The sequence below is a fragment of the Miniopterus natalensis genome, chromosome 2 (assembly GCF_054644295.1).
Source record: "Miniopterus natalensis isolate mMinNat1 chromosome 2, mMinNat1.hap1, whole genome shotgun sequence".
Classification (NCBI taxonomy): Eukaryota; Metazoa; Chordata; class Mammalia; order Chiroptera; family Miniopteridae; genus Miniopterus; species Miniopterus natalensis.
In genome coordinates, this window is record NC_142082.1 from 106,567,736 (window position 1) to 106,589,142 (window position 21,407).

The 21,407-nt window shown below is 47.2% G+C and overlaps 1 protein-coding gene and 1 pseudogene across 1 annotated transcript in view; one reads left to right on the forward strand and one right to left on the reverse strand.

The window, feature by feature from the left end:
* The window catches only part of TSPAN9 (tetraspanin 9), a 191,867-nt gene that overhangs the window by 80,603 nt on the left and 89,857 nt on the right, over nucleotides 1-21,407 (forward strand). The window lies entirely within an intron of this gene.
* Nucleotides 1,514-20,806, reverse strand: LOC107538865 (small ribosomal subunit protein uS14 pseudogene; annotated as a pseudogene).

Sequence of the window (21,407 nt, forward strand, 5' to 3'; positions counted from 1 at the left end):
AGCTTTGGACTTGCGCTTGCTTTGTAATCATCAACCCAGATATTAATTGAGCCCATGGGGAATACAAAGGCGTCTCAGGCATGTGGGCATGAAAGATATCTAACAGCACAAGGCAGGTGAGTCTATTAAATGAAGAGGATAGTCTCAGTGAAGGACGTTATCAGCCATCCCAGCACACCCCTTCCAGAAACTCGGGAGTCATTCTCAGCTTTTTCTCTTGACCTCCACATCTAGGTTCACTTGTCTCCACCTGCACTCTGTCTCTCGATCATACTTTCTCAGTTCAGGTGCTCAGGTTACAGTAGCTTGAACATTATAATAGCCTTCTAACTAGACCTCTCCAAGCCATCCTTTGCCAATAGAGTGGCCATGCCTATTGACCTGGTACCTGTGCCTGGTGCTTGGAGGACACTCCTGCAACTGGGTGGATTAACTTCAGTGGTTCCCTATCAGGCTCCGTGTGGCCTTCCAAGCCCTTTACACAGGGCTGTGGCCCTGTCTCCATAGCCTCACAGGCTGTATACTCCAACCACTCTGCCCTTCTTGCCCTTTCTTGATTCTACCACAGACTTCCTGTCTCAGTGTCATCCATGCTGTTTGCTCTCCCTGGAACCAGGACACTCATTCTCTCTCTTTTTATCATCTTTTTTAAAAAAATAATTTTTTTATATTTAATTACAGTTGGCACACAATACTATATTAGTTGCAGGTGTACAACCCAGTTATAAGACACATATATCTTATGAAGTGACCACTCCAGTAATTCTAGCACTCATCTGGCACCATACATAGTTATTACACTATTATTACCTATATTCCCTATGCTGTACTTTACATCCCCATGACTTTTCTGTAACTACCAATTCATACTTTTTAATTCTTTCACCCTTTTATCCCCAAATCCCCTCCCATCTGGCAACCATCAAAATGTTCTCTGTGAGTCTGTTTCTTTTCTGCTTGTTCATTTATTTTGTTTTTTAGGTCTACATATAAGTGAAATCATATAGCATTTGTCTTTCTCAGTATGACTTATTTCACTCAGCACAGCATCTTCTAGGCCCATCCGTGTTGTTGCAGATAGCAAGATTTCATTCTTTTTTATGGTTGAGTCATTTTCTGTTGGAGGACACTCCTGCAACTGGGTGGATTAACTTCAGTGGTTCCCTATCAGGCGCCACTTCTTTACCCATTCATCTATTGGTGGACACTTAAGGTTGCTTCCATATCTTGGCTATTGTAAGTAATACTGCAGTGAACATGTAGATGTATGTCTTTTATTCCTTTTTTTTGCAGCATGAATACTTTTATATAACTGGGGAAAATATGCCACATATTTTAAAGATGAATCCACTAAGATAATAGTAATTTTTATAAAGGATATTTCTATAATCACGTGACTATTCCATTCACATTAAAATAGTTATAATTGAAGCTTTTAAAAAATTTTACGTACAAAGGACTAACATTCTGTGGTAAGGTAGATGTCTTGAATGACCCATTCACAGAAGTTCACTTAGTCCAAATCAATGAAGTCAGTATCCTTTGTGTACTGACGGAAAAACTGGTGGCACATTTTGAGGCCATATTTCCAGATCAGACCTTGCAGGTTTGGACAGACCCTGCAAGAATGAGAACCCTGGCCGAGTTTTCTTCGATGATTCCAGTAGAGCTGCTGGCAACCAATCTTGCTTTCTCTGATGCAATGAGGCAGAAGGAAAGAGCTGGCACATGTATGTGTTCTTGAAATTTTGGGCACAGTTTACCCAGAATGCCTGGATATAGATGTCTTTTAGTGTTTTGGGTTTCTTTGGATAAAAACCCAGAAGTAGAATTGCTGGGTCCTTCTTTGTTTGAAGCTTCTGTTGAGAAATCAGCTGATGGTCTTATGGGACCTCCCTTGTAGATAACTAATTTCTTTTTTCTTGCTGCTTTTAAGATTCTCTCTTTGTTTTTAATCTTTTGCATTTTAATTATGATGTGTCCTGGTATGGGCCTCTTTGGGTTCATCCTGTTCGGGACTTCTTGTGCTTCCTGGACTTATATGTCTATTTCCTTTACCAAGTTAGGGAAGTTTTCCATCATTATTTTTTCACAGAGGTCTTCAATTCCTTGCTCTTTCTCTTCTCCTTCCAGTGTCCCTATGATGTGAATGTTGATATGCTTGAAGTTGTCCCAGAAACTCCTTAAAAAATCCTCATTTTTTTGAATTCGTTTTTTTTTTTTTTTTGCTGTTCCGATTGGGTGTTTTTTGCTTCTTTATCTTCTAAATCGCTCATTTGATCCTCTGCTTCATCTACTACACTGCTGATTCCCTGCAATGTATTCTTCATTTCACTTAGTGTATTCTTCATTTCTGGCTGGTTCTTTTTTATGTTTCCTATCTCTCTGTTGAAGTTCTCAATAAGTTTACCTATTTTTCTTCTAAGTTCTTTGAACATCATTATTACCAGTGTTTTGAACTCTGCATCTGGTAGATTGCTTGTCTCCATTTTATTTAGTTCTTTTTCTGGAGTTTTGTTCTCTTCTTTCATTTGGGACATGCTTATTTGTTTACTGATATTGGCTGCCTCCCTGTGTTTGTTTCTATGTATTAGGTAGAGCTGCTATATCTCCCACTTTTGGTAGTGTGGCCTTATGTAGTAGGTGTCCTGTAGGGCCCAGCAGTGTAGCCTCCCTGGTCACCTGAGCTGGACACTCCAGGTGCGCCCTCTGTGTGGGCTGTGTGCACCCTCCTGTTGTAGTTGAGCCTTGATAGCTCTTGGCACAGTAATGGGAGGGATTTATCCCCACGCTGATTGGCTGTGAGGACTGGCCACGACCACTGTGGAGGACCAACTTTGCAGGGGTTGACCCCATGGAGCCAGACTTACTTCAGTGGGGCTCTGGTGCCTGCTGAGTCTTCCCCTTGAGTATGTTGCTGTTGGAGGTGTTTGGGTGGTGCTCCAGCATAGTCTGAAGCTCTTTACCAGATGTGCTGGCTCTGGGGCCTCCTGGGATATGTAGGCCAAGGTCAGCTGCTGCTTATGTCCTGCCCAGGGCCACGTGGCATGAGCTATAGAGCAATATGAAGATTGTGCTGGGCTTGGAGGTACCTGGGAGAGGCTGAGCTGCAAACCGAGGCCAGCCGTGGCTAGTGCCAGCCCTGGAGCCACTTAGCAGAGGTTTGGGGCACACCAAGGCCAGATGCTGGTTGTTTGGGGTTTGAGAACCTTTGAGAGATTTTAGGAAAGTCTGAAGCATGAGCCAAGACAGGTCGTTTGTATGGAAAAACCACTGGAAAGGGTTTGGGTGAGCCCACAAGTTGTGCGGGGTGGGGTCTCAGGGCATCACCAGGGTGGGGTGAACAGTGTTAGCCAAAATTTGATGGAGACTAAGATATGGTGCTCACCTATTGGCTCTGTGGCGGAAGGGGCTCAGCAAATGAACAGTGGCCTCTGCCAGCACTTCTGGGATACCCGTTCTTCTCTCTGCTAGGCAGGCAGACTCCTACTCACCTGGTGGGTTCAGACAGGTGCCCCGTGCAGAAGTAGTCACCTCCTTCTCTGTGCCCTGACTGGTATTGGACCACTTGTTGTATTCATATGCTATTTAAAAGATTTGTTTTGTTTTAAAGTTCTTATTTAATATATCTCTCCCTCCATCTCTCTCTCTTTCTGTCTCTACCTCTTCTTAAATTTTAATCTTCTTGAAAAGAGACCAACTATGTCTTAAATCCTCCCCATGTGCCAAGTACAGTGTATGACAGATCTCTGTCTAATGAATGTTTGTTGAGTGAATAATGTGTAGTGGAAAAGACACTGATCACAGAGTCAGGAGAGGTAGGTTTTTGTATTGGTTTTGTTACTGCTTTGCTAGATGACCCTAGATGAGTTAATTCTTCCCTCTAGAACAGGGGTGGGGAACGTTTTTTTCTGCTAAGGGACATTTGGATAATTATAACATCATTTGCCGGCCATACAAAATTATCAACTTAAAAATTAGCTATGAAAAGAGCTCCTAGATTTATTGAATTTTGAGTCTTGCCTGCAGTTGCCTTCCAGGGCCAGACCAAGTGAATTCATGGGCCGTATGCAGCCTGTGGACCAGACATTCCCCATCCCTGTTCTAGAAGCTCTTTTTTCCCCCCAGTTGTACAGAGGGTGTACACCTGAATGACTCCTAGGCAGCCTTCTGATTCTGACATTCTGCGATTCTGTGTGCTAGAAAATGGAGATGTTTCTGTGTCCATTTTCACAAGTATGTGTGTTTTGGGGACAGGACCCTCCTCAGGGTGTCTGGTTACAGCCCATGACTAGGACCTCAGGAGCCTCTGGTGAGGTCTTCTCTATCCTGACTCTCATTTGTCCTTCCTTATTTTCTGAGGGGGTGGCCTGGAGCACTCATGAGGCTTTCATTGCTGGCTTTGTGCTCTGTGTGATGTGAAGTGTTGGGATGAGCCTCTGACTTCTCATGTGCTCTGTGGATATGAGTCCTACTAAGTGAAGGGTGTTGTATGTGCTGGTCCTGAGGGACCTAAGAGCTGGGCGGCATCTTACCAAGTGTGAGACTGGGAGCAGGACAGTCCCTCAGCCTGAAACCAGAATTTGGAGGGAGAAGCCTAGGAGTACAGTAGGAGAGGCATCAGTCTTTCTTGGCCTTGACCGTGAAGGCTCCTGGAGGTGGGCGGGGAGATAGAGTAGATAGAGAAGGAACTGGTTATCTAGCACCCAGGCAAGGGGCTTGCCTAGCTGTGGGAACCCCATGACCCAGTGTGATTGACGTGGAGAAGGCAGGAGATAGGGAACTGGTGGACACCAGGAAGGTCAGAAGCTTGGACTCAGAAAGCCAGGCTCCTCATACTTCCTATTCCTCTGAGCTCATTTCCCTTAGTACTTAGTAGACTCACCACAAAAGGCCCTGCTTGTCTACTGGGGTCATGGGAACCAAGAAGAGAGTAGCACCTTCTGGTTGGTCAGGAGACCCTCTAGGAAGGGGGCTTAGTGAAGGGGAGAGAGTCTCTCTCAGGGGTAGAAGCCCTCCTGGCATTTCTGGCATCTTATGTAGAGGCCTCAGTCTCTCCTTCTGTCCCACTTTGCCCCACCTCTGTGGCCGGGTATGGGGCCGACATTGCACCACTGCAGTGAGAGTTGCTTTATAAATAGAAAGATACTTAACACTGACCCTGGAATCAAGCAGAGAGGGTGACTCTGAGCAGCAGTTTTTTATAAGTGAGCATTGATTTCTGGGAATTTGCACACTATGTATTAACCAGACCCATGCTGGCTCCCAGGGCTCCACTTAGTCCTATACCCTGTTCCCTTCCTCTCCCTGGAATGCTCACTGTCCATTTGAGCCGTCGGAGGACCTTAGGAGCCAGTGGTTTGGGATTTGTCTCCCTTCATCTCTGTGGGCATTCTTTGCCTGGAGTACATGTGTTTGTTAGCTTGTTTCTTCTTTCATTTTCACCTATGATGAGGCAGGCACTGTGCTAGGCTCTGGGATTCCAGGTGAACAAGAATCACCTTCTGTTCTTCTTGTACTCCCCATCTCAACATCAAGACTCAAAGAGCAATGTGCAGAGTGAGAGTCTTAATGCAGGGGGCTCAGGGAGTGAAGAAGAGAATGTTACATTTTGCCAGGGTGGGGAAGGAAGAGGCTTCATAAAGAAAACTGAGAGTGGCCGAGAGAGGGGAGTACATTCCACACAGGGAACAGAATGTGCAAGGGCATGAGGAAGCTTGTCCTTCCTTCCGTGTGCAAGCAGCTGGTATAAATAGGCATCATATCTGTTACCTGAGTTATGTGTACACCAGTGGATTGTAATTCTATGTAATATGCCTTTCTCCTGCTAGCTTCTTACATATGTAAGAATACTCAATCAGTGTCTATTGATTGATTAAAATATTTTGTCTCTTAGTGCATTCACAATGAAAAAGTTGGTTAAAAGAAGACTAAATAATTGAATAACTTCACTACCACTAAGACTTCCTTTTCATTTGTTGACTTGGACTTAATTCTGGTATCTCCTCAAAGGCGAGAAGGTACAGGTCAGTGTTAGAGAAAATCCCAAGGAAAAGTTACGTCAGGTCTCCCGTCTTTACATCATTCCCTCTGTCCCAGTCCACCCCACATCTGGCAAACAACTCTCCATCTTTTAGGCCCTACTGAATCCTGCTCAATCTTCCCAAGTGACCCACTAGAGCTTTTCTTGAATCGCTCCATGAAACTGGAACCATTGTAGTGTTTCCACAGAGGAGTAAGATGAGCAGGACTGAGTGTTAGGAAGGTACCCGCAGTCTCCTAAGAGAGCCCTGGAGATGAGGTGAGACTGGCTGGGAGCCCAACAAGGAGTCAGTCAGTGAGTGAGAGATGTGGGGAGGTGGCCAGGGTGTTGGGAACTGGGAGAGACGCTCTTGCTAGCATTGGGTAGCCATGTGTAAATGTGTGTGTGAGTGTGTGTGTGTGTATAATTTTTCTAACCTGATAGGTAAACAGTGATAGCTTAGCCATTTTAATTTGTATTTCCAAGATGTGTAGTGTTCCCAAGTAAGACACAATGTAGTGGAATTTGTCATCACAGAAGTTATTCACATAGCATCACTGGTCAGAAATGTGGTTGGTGCGAAGGATGGGCTGAGAGTGTGGGCATCCTGTGAGCTCTGCCTCAGGAAGGGGTCTTGCTCTTTGATTGGTTTCCAGGCAGACTGTAAGCTCCTTGAGGGCTGAAAGCAAGTCTTACATTTTGCTTGACTTCTTTCAGTGGGTGGCGTAGTGCTGTGGGACACAGGACAGTGGTGTTTTCATTTAGTGCTATTGGGGGAGGAGGACAGTGTCAGCTTCTCCCCACCACAGACTTCTTTCCCTTCATCTTTCTTATCTTTTCCCCTGACCTTTCCCCCTTTTCTCCCAGGCCTTTTCTTATCCCTCCCTAGAATATTCGCATATTTGTTCTGTGTTTTTTTTCCATTTGTATTTCTGTCCTCAGCGTAGCTGGTTACTCACAGAGATCAAGAGGTTTTTGACCCCAGTGCTAAGCCCAGCGCCTGACACTTGTGTTCTCAACAAACATCACCAATCTTCTTCCCTTCCCTGAGAGTTTAGTTGTGATTTTTCACAAAAAGTCAGGGAGATAGGTGGTGTAGCAGCACTGACACTTCAAAAGCCACGTGTCTGAGCCAAGGGTGCAGGTGGGGCTCTGGCCACTCACAGCTGCTCTTGGCTGCTGTGGTTGTAGATGGGGTCAGCCTTTGGGAAGGGGTAGGTGAGCTCTCTGGGCAGGTCTGTGTATCTGCTTCAGGGGATCTGATGGAAAGTGGTGGAGACATCCTAAGGCTCCCGCCTGTCCCCTTTGTTCCCATCACACACAGGGATCTGGTTGCTCGTTCTCTGATGTGGTTTCTCCTGGGAGGCTGGAGGAATGAGAGTTATTCAGTAGCTTTTTATGAAGAGGAATGTGTGATTTGAACAATGCTGGGCCCAGGATGCCCTAGATTCCTCAGTTGACTTTGACATTAGACAGGAACTATCAGGAGCTGGAAATAGGCTGTGGGGCCCAGGGGGATGGTCAATTGTTTGTGGCAACCTCACAGTCACCATCCCGCCTCATGCTGGAACCATGGATGCCGCAGACAGGAAGGCACCTCTCAAAGTCATATAGGAAGGAAGGGCCTGTGCTGCTTCCATGCTGATTGCATTGCACACCCCTACATATGGCTTGCTCGGACTCCAGGTGGGGCGGGCTCAACCGGCCCAGGATGGTAGCTAGCACCTGCTTCAGTCACCTGTCCCTGTCCTTAATAGCTCTCTTCTATAGGCTTCCTTGCATTTTAAGCCCATTCCTCTTATTCTGTCTTAAGTGAAACAGGACATGAGACCATCATCCTCTCCACAGAGACTTTAAACGCGTGCGGGCATGATGTTTTCCTTCTGTTTGGAGAACCAGTGGGAGGTGGTGTCTACTTTAGACACATGAGGCAGACAGCTGAGTAGAATTTGTAATGGATAAAATATTGGCTCAATTTAAAATTGGTTTTCCCTAGTTTAATGGGTAAGGAAGGTATAGTTCTGTGCTGAGTTAACTTCATGCATTTTTTTAAACCAACTTTGATTTGTTTCAACAATCAAGAGATGAATACACAAATAAGGAGTCCATATTATGTGTTGTCCATTCAAGATTTTGCTTCAGCATGCGGTGGGCACTGTTCTCCCCATTTTGCAGAAAAACACCTTAAGTCCACATTTCCAGTCAGAGTTCTGCCCAGCAGATGAAGTTGCTGGATCAAATGACTCAGGGACAAATTTTCACAGTGACAAGACTTGCTCTGTCTCTTCTCACAGTACATGTAACTTTTTGGCATCCTTTAAGCACATTTTCATCGTGGAGGGTGAAACCAAGTCTATTTTTTGCAGCTGGGTAAACTTTCCTGGCCAGGTATGGCCCCCTGCAGAAAGTAACCAGCTTTGAATTTCATGCCTAGAAAATGTGTATTCTCATGGGCAGGCAACCATGTTCTGAGACTTATATGGGCTGTACATGTATGTCACCATCAAAGCATGTTTCTCAAACTTTCTGATTCAGTATAGGCACGTGTGTGTGTGTGTGTGTGTGTGTGTACGTGTGCTACACCCCAAAAATATGTTTCATGAAATTACTGTGTGAGATACATTCTGGTATTTTCTGTTTTGTTTTAATTTTTAAAAATACTCTTTCTGACCCACTGAACTGATTTCTATAACCCACTAATGAGTAATGACCTGCAGTTTGAAAAGCTCTAATCTGGGAGTTGTCATAGATTAAAGCAAATGGAAACAATTAGCAAACTAATTCATTTGGGTCATAACCACAAATCTACTATAGCTCAGATCCTTTATTTCTTGAAATTGGATTTTTCTTTTCTTTATTTTCATGCCTATTAACCAGTAAGTGCCCTTCAACCAGGAAACTTGGATTTCATGCATCTTTTAATAAGGGCCACTATAAGTCAGTATTTTAACACCATCTTTCTAAAATAGATTTGATCTTAACTCAGGACACAGGGTTTTACTTAACAGAGGATTCTTTTTATAATAAAATCATAAACAGAGCCCTGATTTGTGAATTTCCTAATTTACTCAGCATCTTTCATTGAGTGTTTTCAAGATTGAGTAAACTAGCACATTGAATAAATTAGCAAATTTATGAATTGAAGCTGAGGATTCAGAGATGTCACCTTTCTGCCCTCAGGGAGCTCACTATGAAAAGGAGCAAAAGACTCACAAAGAAAATGCAGTGTGAGAAGTGCTGCAGTAGAGGGACTTGCAAAGGCTAAATCAGAAAGACTGACTTTGGAAAGTCCAGAGGGCAGGAGCCAGACAAGGCCAAGATAAGGTTTGTGTTGGGTCTTAAGGATGCACAGGAGTTTGAGTGGAAGGGCCTGTCAGGTTGCAGTGAAGAAACTGGTATGCTCTTCAAAGAAATCTGGAATAGTCAACAAAGTTCTTAAGTTGGGGCAACATAAGATCAATTTATTTTAGAAAGATGATTGTGAGGGCTAGTGTAAGTGTGTTCAGGAAATGGAGAGGGGCTGGGGAAAGAAACCAGCTGGGAGGTTTTTGTAGTAAGCAGTCTTGTGGGTTTCTTAAGGAGGAGATAGGGTGAGAAGCCTTGACAAGGGAATGCATGAAGGAAGAAGGGGGATGAGTTCTAGGGAGTGGGGCGTGCTCAAATCTGTGGGGTAAAGAGGTAAAGTAACAGAAAGAGTCTGAGGAATCTCTCTAGGTTTCCAGTTTAAGTGACTAGGTTGGTGGTGATGCTATGAACAGTGTAGCAAATACCAAAAGAGGAACAAGGAGGTATAGGGTAGGGAAGGGAAGTTAAATTTAGGTTTAAGCCCATTGGTTTGTGTTTCTTACGGACATCTGGTTGGAGATGTCCTGATGCTCAGGGGCCTTAAGCAGGGGTTTTGGAGGAAGTTAGAGCTGATTCTGGACCTACCATTGGTCTGTGTGGTCCAGGAGGGGTTACCTAAGCTTTCTCATCTGTCACATGGGAATGTTTATCTTGCAAGGTGTTATGAGGATTGGAGAGAATAGATAAGTCCTGGCACAAGGATAAGTACTCAGAAGTTTTATAGCATTACTATTAGTAATCTGTGTCGAAAGGAAGGATCCAGGGCTCAAATCTCAGTTTTGACACAAAATTACAAGTATACTTGGGCAAGTTACTTTACTACTGTGGGCCTCAGTTTCCTCGTTTAGATATGGAAGGCATTGAATTTGGTAATCTCTAACATCAATTTTAGTGCAAAAGTTCTGTAATCTGAAAGTTGAGAGAAATAATTTAAGAATATGCTGGATAATAGAATCGAGACTTTAAATCAAAAATGTGCTGTAACAATGAAATAAAACCAACAAGGTGAAGGGTATGGGCAAATTTTTACAGTTGCCCCTTATACTGGAGTCCTATACTTAGATTTAGAAAACTGCAGGAATAGTGAAGTGGGAGGGAGGGGGGCTCTGCCTTAAAATGCTTGATGTGAGACCCAGGCAGGTCCGGGTGCTACCCAGGGCTGCCTTCTGTGAGCATGGTCTGACGCACAGTTTGAGGGAGTTTCATGCCCAGCAGGGTGGACAGGAACAGAGGGCATCCAGAGCAAGAGATGCCACAGTCTATTGCTATTGGTAATTTCCAGATTCCATGAAGTAGAGTGTGCAGCCCATTTGTTGAAATACTCTGTCACCAGATGTTTCTGTGCACCTACTGTGTACCAGGTTCTTGGAAGTACTGCACTATTCAAATGTAGGAGTTCAGGGCCTGCATTGTAGGGAGCACATTGGCACACTAGGAAAGGCAAGGAGCAGAGTGGGCATGTGGCAGCAGGTCTGCAGTTTGCTGTATGAGTAACAGTGACAAGAAGTGAGGATGCTTTACTTGGGGAAAAGAAGGCTCAGGGTCACTTGAAACTGTCTTCTTACTGTGAACAACTGGCACTGGGAGAGGAATCAGGCTCCTGCTTTATTGCTCCACAGGGAAGAACTAATTCTATTAGCCAGAATAATGATGATAACGATAATTAAAAGAAATATTATCTACTATTTATTAAGTGTAGTGTGTGCCAGGCGCCAAATCAGGCACTGCACATAGATCATTAACTCTATGGGTCGTTAGGCATTTATTGTACTCATAATTCAGATGAGGAAACTGAGGCACAGGCAGTTAAGTAATGTATCAAGGGTCAAAGCTGGAATTTGATATTGATGTGACTGATTTCATGGCCAGTGTCTCCCTACCTCACATCTGTAAGGTAGAACGTAAAGGCAGGCAGGTGGGCTCAGATTAAGGCAGGGCTTTATGGTAGTTAGCTCTGCAAAATGATAAAGCTGGTGAACTACTGGCCTGGGCAGTGTTCAAGCAGAGTGTAGACAGCAGCTTGTGTAGGATCCTCCCTGGGACATTTCCACAGAGGGGAGGAGACTGGACATAAGGGAGTACCGCTTAGTGGGGTCATGAACCCTAGGGCAGCCCTGGAAGGAGGGAAACTGCAGCTCAAAGAGGTTAAGTCCCTAAGGGACAGTCTCTAAGAGACAGAACACTGACTCAATCCTGGGTCTTCTGACCTCATCCCATATGCCCTTCCTACTGCCCCACTCTGCCTCTCAGCCCTTTCCAGCAGCTGTGCCTTCTATGATTCCTGTTAGTCTTTTGCCCAGATTCATTTCACCTGCTCCTCCCCACCCTTTGCCGTATCTGACAGACTGCCTGAGTTCAAAACTGGAACCACAGCCAGTGTATAAGCTGACTGAGAGGTGGTGCCACTCTCAGTGAGAATGTGGGTGGTGCTTCGTGTGTCAGAGGTCTGTTTGTCCTGGAGGGCCAGGAGGGGGCTTTGAACTATTTGGGGTGCTGTGTGTGATGTGGGATAGGCTGGAATTTCTGGCAACTTGGGTTTGTGGAGAAGGCTGCAGGATTCCTCTTTCTCTGCCAGCCCCTTGCCAGCCCTCCCTTGGGTGCTGCCATCCCTCTCTGAAAGGTGGGCTGGGAGGGAGCAGATTAGGGAAGTTAATTACTCAACTAATTCACCCAGATCAGACAGGTTTTCTGCTTGGGAGATGCTCTGCTGATGGAATGAGGAAACTGTTAATTTGCCAGTTCTGATTACTGACTGAGGGTGGGGGCCTTGGGTGTTGGAGGTGGGTAGGGAGCTGTTAGCACACCCACTAGGCTCTCTTTCTTTGGGCTGTGGCCCTTTGAGCTGATTGCCTTGATTGAACTCTTCTCTCTCTTTTTTTTTCTGTCTCCTTGTGATTTTCTTCTCCCTCCTTTCCCTTTTATTGTTCACACTAGATACCACCGGAAGAATTGGCTTAGCTAGATTTTTGGACCCTGTTCATTCAACAAGTGCCTATTGAGTCACTGGCACATGACTATGATGTGGTAGATGCTGAGGGTATGCAGTAGGATTCTGATTCTGCTCTCTTGCAGTTGACAGTACATTTGCAAAGATGAGACTTGACCAGTTGGGCTGTCCAGGCTGAGTCAGTGAGACCGAGTGATAGGGGCAGTGAGGGGGAAGGGCAGGAGGGAGGGTGTTTGGGGGAAGGACCAGGAGGGGCGATCTGTAACTGGGCCATCAGCCCAAGGAGACTCCATACCAGGGAGGGGATGCTAATTGAAGCCTAGAATTGGAGCAGGCTGGTGGAGAGCTGAGCCAGGTTGCACAGTCCCCCCTGGGGCTGGAACTGCCAGGCGGCAGCCGAGTCCAAGACAGAATGGTGGCTACAGGGTCAGCACAGATGACCACGGACAGCTGAAAGCTGTCTTGAGGCTGATGCAGGGAACACTGGGTGTGGGCTTCATCAGTTTTGCTGGGGTGAGGGGATATCTGAAAATGAAGTCACAGACAGAGCTATGTATTGTTGATGACACATGCAAGAGGGAGAGAAAAGCAGCCCTGGAACAACCCAGGCCTCTCATTCTGCTCTCCCTTCCCTTTCTCCCCAACACATCCTTCTTCATGGGACATGTCTGTGAGTATAGGCTTGGCAGACATGTCCTTGCTGGAGAGGAGAGATTTGGGCCAGTATTGTCTCCTGGCTGGTGTGACTTCAGATTACTGACAGAAATGTCTCAGGGTCACTTTGGAGATTATGTGCAGATGTATCCTTAGGAGGAGCACGGGTCTTATACCCCCAAAACTTATGGTTTTAGAAGATTTTTTTAGAGGAGGTGGGACTTGAGTTGCTGCTTGGGTAGTACAAGGAAGAGCCATTTAGATCCAATCAACAACCTTCTCAGCAGGGGCCCTCAAATTATAGCACGTTTTAGAATTTATTAACAGAGGAGGTATCTCAGCCCTGCCTCAAGAAATGCTAACTCGATAAGGCCAGAGCTGGCTCAGGAATTTGCATTTGGTACCAAACACCCAAGGATGGAAAGTAGGTGGCTTGGGAACCACAGTGAGAGAAATGCTGTTTTCAAAGGAATTCAGCATTTGGAAAGAGCACTGGACTGGAGTGGAGGTCTGAAGACCTGGATCTGGCCCACTAAGTGATTGGCCTTGGTACAAGTCACTTCACCTTCGATACAATGATATCTGCTACAGTTACTTTCTAGGACTTTTGTAAGGGTCACTTCTGTAAAATCCCTTTGATCAGTATACATTTTCCTATAAATGAAGGCTGCTGTCATTGCTTTTACACTTATAGTAGATAAATACAGAAGAGTTCCTGGATTGACTGAAGCTAGGGAAGGCGAGGGGAGGAGAAAAGTGGGCCAAATGATCTCTGGAGACCCATAACTTTGGGGATCTTCCTCCAACAAAAGTTTCAAGGAATTTCTCTCCCTCCCACAATCCATGTGGTGAATCTATTTCTTTAAGGTGTGGGTGGCTGGTTCAGTCTTGAGACAGGCGAGTAACAAGGAGAGGGGTCCCAGAGCTTCCTAATTACAGCACCTTCTGGATCTCCTTTCCTCATTCCCTGGTGCTGATGTGGCTTAAACTGAGCAATTAGAGCTGTAGGATGCTGTGGGAGCCCCAGGCATGTGTGACCTGCCCTGCCCTGCCCTGGGTGGTTTTGCTGATGTCCTGCAGTGTGAAGTTGGGAGTGGAAATCGCTTGCACCCAGAGTTTGTTTTCTGTGTATTGCTTCTTAAGCCAGCTCCTGGTTGGTGGGCATCTTTTGAAGGAGGATAGGTTGGAGCAGGAGTCAGTTGCACAACTTCAGGGGACACACTTCCCAGGAACACAATATGACTGTCCTCATGGAGCTGGGTAATGGCAGGAAGAAATTCCTCCTTGGAAGGGCTGCAGTGTCTGACATCCCTATTTTGTTACTAAACTCTTATTGGTTCCTTGGTTCTATGGTTTTTATTCTTAGTTTTGGTGCCCAATGAGGTCAGAAAGAGTGAATGTATACAGTAATGATGATACTGATCTTAATAATCAAGATAGGTTGTCCCAACACCACTTTCATCATATTTGGCTTTAGAATACATTTAGAAACAATCATTTAATCAGCAAGTATTTGTTGAGTGTGGCTGTGTCCCTAAGCACTGTGCAGAGTCACAGAGGGGAGTCTGGGGTGGAAGAGAGGAGTTGGAGAAGGGCTCAGTGGATAAGCTGTTCTCAGGTAATAGAGGGTTAACTCCTCTCTTCAATCTGCACTTTTGTCTGCCTCATATTGTCTGGAAGGTGGTTACTGTGCTAGCTCTAGTTTTGTTGGCATTTCTGGGGGTTGGCAGGGTGGGGCTAGGAGTGATTTTGATCTGGAAACATTCAGAAATGGAATCTGGGTGTGCCCAATGCAGCTCTTGACTCACTTTCCCATGGCTGGTGGATTTGAGGGTGCACACTGGGGGTTTCCATTCCTTCCAGAGAAGGACTGTAATTCCGGATGATGACCCCCCTCCCTTTCTCCCTTTTGGAGCTCCCCAGGTCAGCGCTCTTAGTGAGTTAGCTTCTACCTCCAACCTGGGCCGCCAGCCCGCTGTGGCTACGTGCTACAGCTGGGTCCACAGAGCTTAAAATAGCAGTATGAGCTGGCTGTTTAGCATGTGGGGAGCCCGCCTGAGGCATGATGGGGCAGCTGCTTGGACTTGGGGCTCCGCTGGATCTAACCACTGGGTTGGAGAGCATTCTTTGGGGGTTTCTTCTAGGCTCGGGCTGGAGGATAGGGGTTGGTGTGGGGAGGGGCTCAGATATGGCTGGTGCAGAGGAGAAAGAGCTTGTCTTTCCTAAGAACTTTAAGGGAACGCCTCAAATCTGACCTCAGCGCTCCCACTGCAGCACTCAGGCCATCAAACTGGGTGTCCTGTTTGGCCCTAGCCCTGGCCCTTATTACTGCCTAGGGTTAGACATGTAGTATCCCATTCAACTTCAATGAAGAGAGAAGATGAGGTGTAGAGGTGGGGTGGAAGGTGCGTCTCTGCCAGGTCACAGGTGGCAGGGCCAGGGTGAGAACACAGGCATCCTGAGTCCCGGCCCGGTGAACACTAAACACTGGCTCCTCCATTCCCCAGCTGCCTCCTCTTGGGAGGCCAGGATGGCACCTAGAGGATTTGGCAGAGACCTCCTCCAGGAGTTCATTCATTAACAAGTATTTATTGAGTACCTACAATATGTAAAGCTATGTTTTTACTGTGGAGATATAGCAATGAATGAAACGTACCCAAATCCCTGCCCTCGTGAAGCTTTGTTCTGGTGGAGAGCGATGATAAACAGTTAGTAAAAACGTGACAGGGTAGGAGAGATTGAGTGTGCTGGGGGAGGTACCACTTTGAATGGGTGGGTAGGGAAGTTCTCATTGAGAAGGTGGCATTTGACTGAAAGTGTAAAGGAGATGAGATAGTTAGCAATGCAGAGATCTAGGGGAAGAATGTTCCAGTAGAGGGAACACCCAGCATAAAGGCTGTGCTGTAAGAAACAGCAAGGACAGTATGGCCAGAGTGGAGAGAGTGAGTAGTGTATGTGTGTGTGTGTGTATTGTGCAAATACTTATACGAACTTTGTCTCTTACTCAGAGAGAGATAGGAAGCCATTAGAGGGTTCTGAGCAGAGCAGTAACCTGATCTGACTTACATTATAGGGTCACCGTAACACAGGAGCTAATTTCAGTTGTCTTTCTCCTGTTCTTAGGCTGCCTGTGGGGACCCCATCCTTTCCCTATGACTTGTTCAGCCTTCATTCCTATTCCCAGACCTTTTCTCCTTGCGAGGAGGGGCAGGATGGTGCTGGGTTTCTTCTCTGTGCCTTGGTTTCCTCTGCCGGGATGGGATCTGGGCTGTTAGAGTGGTTTGCTGGAGCCAGTGGCTCTTGAGAGCCTATTAGTAAATAATCAGAAAATTTGTCAGCTGGTTGTTAAGCCATTGGTAGCTTGCAGCTGGCCATAGTGGGCATATTTACACCATGGAAATTGTAAAGTGCTGGAAGTGCTGGCTTTTCCCCCTGGAGAGCTGGTTGTTAAACATTTACCTGCTCAACACTGGTTTGTGATCCCTACTATACCCGGGCTGTGGTTTTGGAGGGCAGGACCTCTGCTTGCTTTCATTTGGCAAAGCTCCTGTGTTCATGCTATATGAAGTCAAAAAGAGCACAGGGGACATGTTGGCTGAGGGCGTGATTCAGGTTGATGTGAGGAGCTGCTGGTGTGTCCCCAGGACTGACGGGGCTTGTCCCATGGTGGGGTGACATGGGGTCTCTCTGTTGTTCCTGGATGAGTCATCCTGATGCATGAACACTCCCTCACCTCACTTTTCCCCTTTCCTTTGCCTCCCTCTGCACATGTAGGATCTCCATATTCAGGCCAAAGTAGGGGTCAGCTGTGTACATAAAAGCAGGGCCAGCACTGGGCCCAGTTAAAACTCCTTGGTGTAAGGCAAGATCTCTGGTTTGGAAGTCAGGAGCCATAGGTTCCAGAACCAGCTCTGCTGCTGATTAGCTTAGACATGTCCTCTCCTCTCTTTGGTCCTTAGTTTCCTCATGTATAAACTGGGATGACTTTCCTGCCTGTGTATCATGCAGGAGTGTGGTGAAGGTCCCATGTGATCATAAGTATGAAAGCCCCTTGAACAAGCTGTAAGACTCACAACAAACACATCTTTGTTCACAGTGTTCAGGCACCTGAAGCCCCTCGCCTCTGCCCTCCTCTATTAGGAGGACAGCCTAGCATGCATCCTGCCTTCTCCAAGAAGCCTTCCCCGATCCAGTCAGGACTGGCCTCCCTGAGCCAGTCCTGAGCACTCAGTCTGTGCTGCACATTCTGGCATGTGTTCATGCACTCTGTCACCTGTTGCCCTTTTATTTTGTCGCTCTTCTCCCAGATGGACCATTAGCTCCTTGGGACCAGTGCTCCTTGGTACCATCCACAGTGGCGAGCCCAGCATGGGCACAGAGTAGGAGCTTAGGAGACCTTTGGTGATTAGTAATCAGTGTAAGTGTTGTTTGTCTTTATATCACGCTCATATGAAATGTAATGGATGGTTGTAGTGTGTGGATGAAGTCTCTAAAGTGTAGTACTGTCCCCTTGATGTGGCAGTTTCTCAGTCAGTGCCTTATCTGTCCCTCAGAATCATACCCAACCCTGTTTTACAGATAAGGAAATGGAATGTGCTCATTCATTCATTCATTCATTCAAAAAAAGTATACTGTGTTCAGAGAGCTGTAAGCCTCTTGTCCAGGTCACACAGATAGTGTCAGAGTTGAGACTGGGGACCAGCCTTTCATTCTGCCTGGCTCCCTGCAGTATGAGTGTTTTTGCCTTGTGCTGCCCTTTTAGGAGCAGATGGGGCCACTGACTGGAGTATGCATTCATGGTCAGGCTCAGGGGCAGTGCCCATGCTTAGTCCCTGTCCCTGCTGTGTCTGTGTGGCCGAGGCTGCGGGCTGGCATTTCCTCTGGCAACAGTGTGGGGGAGGGGAAGAACAGGTGTGCCCTGGCATTGGGCCTGACTGGGCTATGGAAGTGCCTCTTGGGGCTGGAGCTTGAGGGATGAGTGACACATATCCACCCAGACACATTGGGTCTCGTGGAGCCCAGCCACATTCTCTGAGCTCCAGGCTGGATATCTGAGCCCCTGGAGCTCAGGAGATGGTTGAATCTGCTGGGGGACCCCAGAGAGGGCCTCCAGAGGGAAGGACAAATGGTGGTGATCTTGCAAGTTGAGCGCCTGCCAGATGGGCCAAGGGCAGCGTCAAGAGTGTCCAATAAATGGGTGAGGTGAGTACATATGGTGAAGGCGGGGGTGAGGCCTGAGGGCTGTGTGCATTGTGTGAGGGATTCAGTTGTCTGTCGGATTTCTGAAGTGTTCACCACGTATCAAGCTAGGCTGGTTGCTGCAAGAGGAACACAGGTGAGTTTGTCCCCTCAGGAGCTTCAGGTAGCCTTATAGGAAGACATTTATGCAAACAACCATGACATAAGGCAGAATGAAATCAATTTTGGAATAAGAAGAGTGTCCTAGTTTGGGGGAATCCTTAGGATCAGAGGATCCTCCATGGAGGACATGGCATTTGAGGAGAGCCTTGAACCATCTACTAAAGACAGAGATAGGTAGTGGAGCCCTTGTGGGTGGAGCGCAGTGCGCGAGCAGAGTATGGAAGCGGGAAAGTGGGAATGTGTCTAGGCAACAGTGAGGGACTCTGGTTATGGGAGCATAGGGCACAGATCAGGGACTGTGGGAAATAAGGCCAACAAGCACAGGGCAGAAGGTCTTAAATGTCAAGTTGGAGAGTTTGTATAGACTCTAGGGAGCTGGTGAAAATTTTGAGTTGGTGAAAGGGGCAGAGTGGTACATCCAGAGCTCTCTCTCGGGACAGTCGTGGTGGCAGCATATGGCAGGGTGAATTAGAAGGACTGGAGGCAGGGACTCAGTTCAGTAGACTGTGGCAAGAGTTGGGCTGGAGCTCACGAGAGGGAGAATGCAACAGGATGCACTGTGCTTCTGCTTTCAGGGGGCGCCTGTGCTGCCGGCTGCTTTCTGGGCATGTGTTGAGGGAGTTTAGGTCAGTGAAATATGGTTGGGTTACAACAGGGATGACTTTCTGAGCAACCCAGGAGAGACTTTGGAAAGAAGAGTTTTGTTAGCCCAAACAGCAGACTAATGCGCGTGTTTTGTGACTATTTTCATCTGACACTTTCTCCTACTTTTAGAGGAGAAAGGTACCTCCAGATTTGGGAAGGACTAGTTGCTTCTCAGCTGGGGGCACCTTGAATAACTTAGCTGCATGGACATGGGTCAGCTTGAAGTGGATGGAAGGAAGAGATGCTGAATGGGACCATGGCCAGTGCTGCAGCCTCACTTGACAGAGTGGCCAGTGGACCACAAGTGACTTCACGCATTAGGAGACTGTGAGTCCTGAGACAGCCAAGTCTACCCAATTAGGATGCCTCAGTACATCTTCCCCTCACTTCCTTATGCATCTCACTCTCTTTCTATACAGGCTCCCTTCCCCTGGTGCCTGCAGAGCAGGTGGAATCCAGGGCACTGTCCCTGCTCCATCTTCTTTAGAGCACCTCCAAGTGCTACGCACATGCTGCTCTTTCCTGCAGTGGTCCAGGTTCCGTGAAGGGAGAGAGGGAAGAGGGGAGGCAGCAGGCAATAAATATTTAACCAGCGAAAGGTCCTAGAGCTGGCCTCACAGGCTGGCTGGATGCTGGGTCAGAGATTGCTGTTCCCAGAGGCAGTCAGCACCCTCCATGGAGTGGCTTAGGAATATTGGATTCGCTGGGTCAGTAAATTTCCACTGGTGTGTGGCAACGAACCCCAGGCACATCACACTTCCTGGTGCCCGTAGGTCTGGCCTTATCTTATTCTCCCAAAGCCACCTGCCCTCCTTGATAAGTACTAATAACAAATACCGCTTTCTCCCCTGTCTTCCAAGTGCAGATGGCTCAGTGTGTGCATGCCTGCAAGGTATACCTGTCTGTCCAGCACACTTACTAGGCCTTTTTAGGGACCTGACAGGGTTGCTGATTGGGCTTGGGATGAAAGATGGGGCTGGTTTCCAGGGACATTCCTGGAAAAAAGGGCCTAAGAGCCCAGGGTGGGCGATTCACTGGGTGGGCTACCATCCTGTGCTTCCAGGGCTCTGCCTCTGCTGCTTCCTCTCATCCTGTCAACAGAGGAGACTGTTGTGCTTTGGGAGTGGCAGTTCTTGTTTTTTGCATAAAGCCTCTTATAAAACCCCCCACAAAGGCGCTCACAGCTTCATTCATGTGTTGGTGGTGATTTAAGAGCTCCTATGTGATAGGCGCTATGTCAAGTGCTGTGGTACAAAGATGATGGACATGGCCCTTGCTCTCAAAGAGCTCACAGTCTTGGGGCAGGGGCAGGGGCAGGGGCAGGGGCAGGGGCAGGGGCAGGGGCAGGGGCAGGGGCAGGGGCAGGGGCAGGGGCAGGGGCAGGGAGGTCGGTGAACAGGCAGCACTGTGGTGGGATGGGCTCAGGGTGCGTTGGTGCTTCAATAAGAAGGCCCAACGTGCCTCCCCAGACATCACAGAAGAGGTAAGAACAATACTGATGCTTCCTGGACTTTGGACGTTAGCCAGTCAGAACATGTGGGGAAAGGCAGTCCAGGCAGAGGAAGCAGCAAGTACAAAGGCCAGGAGGTGAGGAAGACTTCCATGTGGGTCCATTTTGGTGGGAGTATTGGCCAAGTCAGGTGAGGGGGATGGGGCTGATGAGAAGAGTAGGGCATAGGGAAGCACCTGTGTTGGTTCTTACTTGGCATCGAGGGTCACCTCTGCTCCGACGTCACCTTCCCTTCACGTTCACTTTCTGTGAAGTTTTTTTGGCTGGGTGTGTGGACATGTCCTCTCCAGATGTCCTGGGTACTCTGGCTTTACCTCGCCATTTCCTACCAGGATGCACTTCCTCCTGCCCTCTGTCTGTCCAGTCCTACCAATTTTCTAAGAGCCAATTTGGGTCCTGTTTCACAGGGTGGTGATTTTATGGGTAGAAGGAGCCTTAGAGAACAGCTAGTCCAACCTTCTTGTTTTGTAGGTGAGGAGCTAGAGATCACACAGGTAATTGGCGACCTGAGGCTTTGTTCCTTAGGCCCGAGGTGACCGTACAACTGGAAGGCTCATGAGGCCCTTCCTAATGACACTGACCTGCCTGGTGCATGCACGCCCTCCCTTGAGCTCCTCCCATTCATTTGTTCAGGTATTCATGGTGCCTCTGCTTCTGATCAGGCATTGCACTGGTTCACAGTAGTGAGAGAACCAGACCTAGTCTTGCTGCCTTGGGGTTTATGGTCTATTAGGAGAATCAACAAATTGTGACTCAAGTAAACATGTATAATTGACTCTTGAACAACAGAGGGGTTAGGGGTGCAGATCCCCTGCATGGTTGAAAATCTACATGTAACTTTTTGCTCCCTCTAAACTTAGGTACTAATATCCTACTGTTAATAGGAAGCCTTACTGATAATATGAACAGTCTATTAACACATA